Source organism: Montipora capricornis, chromosome 7, assembly GCF_036669925.1.
Source record: "Montipora capricornis isolate CH-2021 chromosome 7, ASM3666992v2, whole genome shotgun sequence".
NCBI lineage: Eukaryota > Metazoa > Cnidaria > Anthozoa > Scleractinia > Acroporidae > Montipora > Montipora capricornis.
The window spans coordinates 48,726,130-48,731,837 of NC_090889.1; the positions used below are offsets into that span (position 1 = coordinate 48,726,130).

Below are 5,708 nucleotides of genomic sequence, written 5' to 3' on the forward strand. Positions count from 1 at the left end.
GCAATCTCCCAAATACCAGACATCGACCCTGGAAGCCAAGCACAGCCTGGACATACAGTTTGTGCCAAAGCATACTGCCTTCTCATACCAGGGGATGTATACTAGGTTTGACTATTTCCCATAGCCATTCTTACACTGCTTTGGTTATTAATTTTACAAATATTGCAGATCACAAAAATGCAAAAATTACCCTTAGATCTTCACTTATGTTTAGATCATTTATCAGATTGTGCCTTTCTGCCCTGCATTACAACACCAATGCAGACAGGATGCAGTCAGTAACAGACGATGGCAGGCCACGCTACTCAGTAGTATTTCCAAAAGCTAAAAAAGGAGACCATGCAATCAGAAAAATCAAAACACAAGCTTCTCGAGGTGGGTATGATGTAGATGGGTCTTTGGAAGTTAGAGAGAGCACTTTTTTGCTTATAGATTGACAGAAGCAAACAATTACCCTTTTTTTTATTCAGCTCAATTTTGGAGCCATAAAAAGCAATTAATTCAAGATCCACCTCATACAGTATAAAGAAAGAATTAATAATGCATTCAACTTTGCAGATTACTGCTACAGTATTATCACAGATTTATTTGCAAAATATGAGGCAAATCCAAGGGAACTCAAGGAGTACGTGACAAACTTGGCTATCAACACCCCACCATCCCTTGCTGCAAATGCACAGAGACCTGACAAAGAAGCAGCTGTTTAGAACTATGTCAGCCGATATAACCGCACTAATCTGGTGAACTAGGAGGCCAGAGTGTATAAAACTATAAATGTGTTTGATTTTAAAATAGACAATGTCATAGCAGGTTGGATAAAGGTTATTTTGAGTGATGTGAAAACATGTATCAGATAAAACTTGTTGCTAAAATGTGCCAGTATCAGCTAATTTGAGTTCCTAAGAGGTTTTGAAAAGGATTGTTACTCCTTAGTGACCTAAGCAAAGGTTTGTTAAAAAAGTGATCACATAGAAGAATACATGTACATGTATGATAAAGATTCTCTTTTTGAAAAAAATTGTAGTTACATAACAAAGAGTAAGAGAAAGTAGTTTATACCTGTGCACTTAACTTTACTCATGTACATAAGTAAAACCAGTAAAGATCGTGTCCTCCTCCAGCTGGTTGGGCTCTGGGAAGTGGGCACATGCAATTCACTGCACAAGAAGGTAAAGGCACCCGAATATTTTTGCCCAAGGCACCCCAACACCACCTGACTAGTTGCCTGTAGGCAATGGGGCGGTTTTTCTTGTGCTCTGGACCCTCATAAGCAGAAGAGCCATACTGCTGCTTGCACTGTAGCCAACCTGTCTGCAGAACTCATACATGGAGGCACACTGCCTCAAATCCGGGATGCTGGACAATGCATCCGGGTTCTGGCTGCAGCTCTTCCCACACATGTCCAATATACATGAACTGAGTCAGGTCGGCAATTGCTGTTTACTGCCTGATGTTGGGTCATGAAGTTTAAAAAGAAAGTAAGATTTACTACCAGAAGTCGAAATGCCTGAGGCAGCCTCAAACATCTCGACGGATCGTGACGATCCGATCAGGTCGTGATGACCCGTCATTTGAAAAGTCGACCCGACTTTTGGAAGTGTCAGGTGGTGAGAGAAAGAAAAACTTCGATGAACAAAGGAGGCTATGCTGCTCAAAAATGTTGTATGCTTCGTTCTCAAAGACTAGTGACTAAAATATCGATATTGTAAACATCGACCAGAACAGCATTCACAAATGTTGCGAATATGTGTCCTTGATACCCTGACAACATGCTGTTCAGAAACAGAAATAATGACTTACTGTAATAGCACTCCGAAATGTTGAATGCCTCGTTCTTAAAGCGTAGCCATGGAAGTGTCAAGTGGTGAGAGAACAAAAAACTTCCATGAACAAAGGAGGCTGTGCTGCTCAAAAATGTTGTGTCCTTCATTCTCAAAGAGTAGCGACTAAAATATGGATATACGCATAGAAAACTATAAAAATCGACCAGAATAGCATTCACAAATGTTGCGAATGTGTCCTTAATATCCTTATACCATGTCTTCTCAGCAAATTGAAGCAGCAACAAATGAACATGTCTTCACTTACAAGCCGAACTAAATTACTCTACACTTATTGTTTTCACCAGCCAACATCTTTCTCACATCTTTGTGGCTAAATAAAACCAACAAATCGATATCTTGGGTTCTAAATGACCTACGAAGTTGATTCAAACTGGAAAATGAGAGTCAGCTTAAAGTTGAGCTATTTTAAAATGTTTTATTGATGCGCCACGAATCCCTGTATTATTTTGATAACCATTATTCGCACTGTTTACATCAGTCCAGACATTGTGTGTTTTTGTCACGTTTTATCAATTAGTGGCATCATGTTTCAGTGTCACACCTCGGCATAGAAATACCATGAACACTTTCATTGGTATGATGGTGAGAAACATTCCCAGTACCAAAATTTCATCATTTCTAAGCATTTAAGTGACCAACCAAGCAATTTTCAACAATAACAACAAGGGCTTTTTCAAAGAAAAATAGCACTTCATTTCCAGATATGTTGATCCGGCGCCCTCGATTTGTCATATTTGTGAAGACTGTTTACATTACAAATTAGCATGGACAGAGATAACTTTTTATTTTTGAACAATTTATCCCATCAGTCAATCCCAAAATCGAGCAGGTTGCCAAAGCTTTTTATTTATGATCCAATTTCCATCGCTTTCGTGTTCATCATGTTTATATGTTGTTATTCTTCAAGTTCACATGTTCGTATCTCGAAGATGTTTAGATTTTCAATTAAACTCCATTTTGATTTAGTCACTACACCTTATTGTGAAAGGTCAAAATACTAGATGCGTTTCGGAGGGAACGAAACGGAAATTTGTGTTGTGCGATCCAGCCATAAATAACTCTCTGACTGCCATTAAAAAGTATCACATTACCCACACCCTCGTATTCCCTGCAGTGGCTCTTGTCTTACATAACAACAGAATACTGGCCGGTAATTGGCCGGAAATTACGGTAATTTTTCATTCCATGTCAATTTGTATTTTTACGAAAATTCCATGGTTGATAATAAACATCAAGACCTCAAATGGGTCTCGGCTTATAGCCGTACACTTCCTCAAAACATACAAGTGTGGCGAAACTCTCCGCAAGCTTCCTAAAAGCATCCCAAAAATGGTGTCACATGCTTTGGCGTTTTCAGTGCCCTCACCTTTACTGGGCCAAACTTTTTATCTAGGTTTTTATTGAACAATATTCTTTTTAATAAATGGGGCTATGGGACTTTTCCCGTAGCCATTTACTCCAATTGTTGATTGGTTCCATTTTTGCGCAGTACTAAGCTCACATTACAACTTTATCTTTTATCCCTTGGGGTATACATTTCGGTAGCCACCGAACAGGCCTCGCAAAAGTTCGGCTGCGTTCGTTTGGAAAAAGGTGAGATATTTTGGAGAGAGATTCTAAAGGACTGGCACAATGGCGTAATCAAGCGAGCTTGAGCGGCAAAATTGTGGAATGCATCCTTTTGTTCTTGATGTGTGAATGAATTCCAGAGACTTCAGACACATTTTATGGATTTTAACTTATTCGCGAAATGCTTTCAACACTTATTTGTATTTATGAAAATAGAGCGTTTTCATAGCTTGAAAAAGAGATCTTGAACGAGGAATTTTGATCTCTGTAAGCCGAAATTCGTTTTTTTTTTTTTCGTTAAGTGGGGTGCTTTTATGAGCAGTCTTTTATGTACCAAGGCGACGCGTGTGATGCGTGATCAATTCAATAAGCTTAGATACCTTGGATTATGGTTAAACTTTTTCTGAAAACGTTAAATTTTTTATTTGTATTTTTGATATGAGGGCATCAATACAAGCCAATCGAAATAATATAATAATCTCAAGAGAAAGTTATAAGTCCGCCAACTAGTTGATTATGCGGATCGCGCCTTCCCGCTCGATTGTTTAATGATTGAAGCTTGTTCCGCTTGGGTTAAAAAATAAATGAGCTCTTTGACGATTATTCTACTTTATTTTCTCTAAATGCTTAAATAATTTGGTGCAATGTTGACAGTTTTGCTGACAAAAACATTTTGGGGTCATATTTCGGGGAACCGCGTGGTTGAAAAAAATTATGTCAATATTAGCCAGCTGAGAGGTTTGCAGAAAACCATGAATCCACGCGAGTCTGATTTATCTCCTGGGAGCATCGCTCGTGAACCACTAGCGTAGCCACTTAAACTTTGATTGTAAGCTTAATGTAAATTTCAAAAACAAAAACATGATTTCTCTGTTATGCAAATTGAAAACAGCTTAGGGTATAAATGATTCAACAAAACAGCACGTGTTTTCTTCAACAGTTTTCAACAACAGTTTTCTTAGTAGCTACGGCTTTTTAAATTTCAGTTGTTGTAATTGTTTTCGTCTCACTCACCTGTCGTGTTGTGACATAGAGAAGGTTGTCATGTCAACCATGTAAAACTGACCAATAGTGCGGCATCTAGTTCGCGCAGGGTCACGAGGCAATTGTCACAAAAGAAGAAAATACATGCGCTATGAGATTCCTCGAATCAAGCGGAGAAAGTCGAAAGAAGCTGGAAGAAGAACGGCAGATAGAGTAGGAAGCTCAATGCTAAAGCCCTATGCTAATTTGAATGAAATGCATCACATGTCTTATCGTTTGTTTAATAGCTTGTCTTAAAGTCATAACTTATCTCAGAGAAAATCGACTTGTCGGGTTTCTATCAAGTGGGAGGGATTAAATAAGCGTGATTGTAAAGCAAGAAAAGTAAAATCGTAAATTTCCCAAATATCCGTTCAGCGAACAGTTCATTTTCATTTACTAGAGTTCGCAAGTTTTCGGCATCAGAAAAAAATACTTTATAGCCGATCAAGCCGTGTCGTGCGTAATTAGGTACGCGTTGCAACTGTGGTTATTCCGACATTCGAGTTAACATTTATTTACTTTGTTCCTCTGTTGAAGTGGCCCATTCAGCCGTCTACACAAGCAGTCTGATCGCTCTTTTCAAGAAGTGTGATACACAAAAATTATGAAATCAATCAAGCAGCACAGTGCCCTGGTCTCAAAGGACTTCTTTCTCCCCCAAAACAAAAGAAAAACATCTCACCTACATCAAAGAGTTTGCCGTCTTCGGCAAAATGCCACATGTTCGGCAAGTAATCGTTATGAATGAGTAATGAGAAAGAACAATAGCTTGAATAGATGAATACTTATAGACCCCAAAATTTGGGGTACACACTTAAATCGGCGTGAAGTTGTAATGCAGGCAAGGCAGCATTATTGGGTTTTGTGCTTATACATTAAAGGGGAAAAGACAGCATAAAGGAGATATTTGCTGGCAAATAGGATTTTTATGCTTCTTCTTTCCATTGTGTAATAATAACAATAATAATAATAATAATAATAAAGAAAGTTCTTATAGGCGCATTTAAAAATTTCAATGCGTTTACAATAAGGTAAAAAATGTATATGTATACGGAAATCTATAAAAATATGTATATCAGTAAAAATATGCTACCTATACTGCTCTAATCATATGGACTGATAGATGTTCATATAAATACTTATTTAAATGCTAATTGAAAAAAGTAGGTTTTTAAATTTTTTTTAAAATCATTTACTGATTTAGAGTTTTTTATATGTTCTGGTAAGGTGTTCCACAGTTCCGGTCTGGCGTAGCTAAAAGCTCGTTGA

The 5,708-nt window shown here is 37.9% G+C and overlaps 1 pseudogene; it reads right to left on the reverse strand.

The window, feature by feature from the left end:
* Positions 1–325: 325 nt before the first annotated feature.
* LOC138056445 (uncharacterized) overlaps positions 326–5,708 on the reverse strand; it is an 8,430-nt pseudogene continuing 3,047 nt past the window's right edge.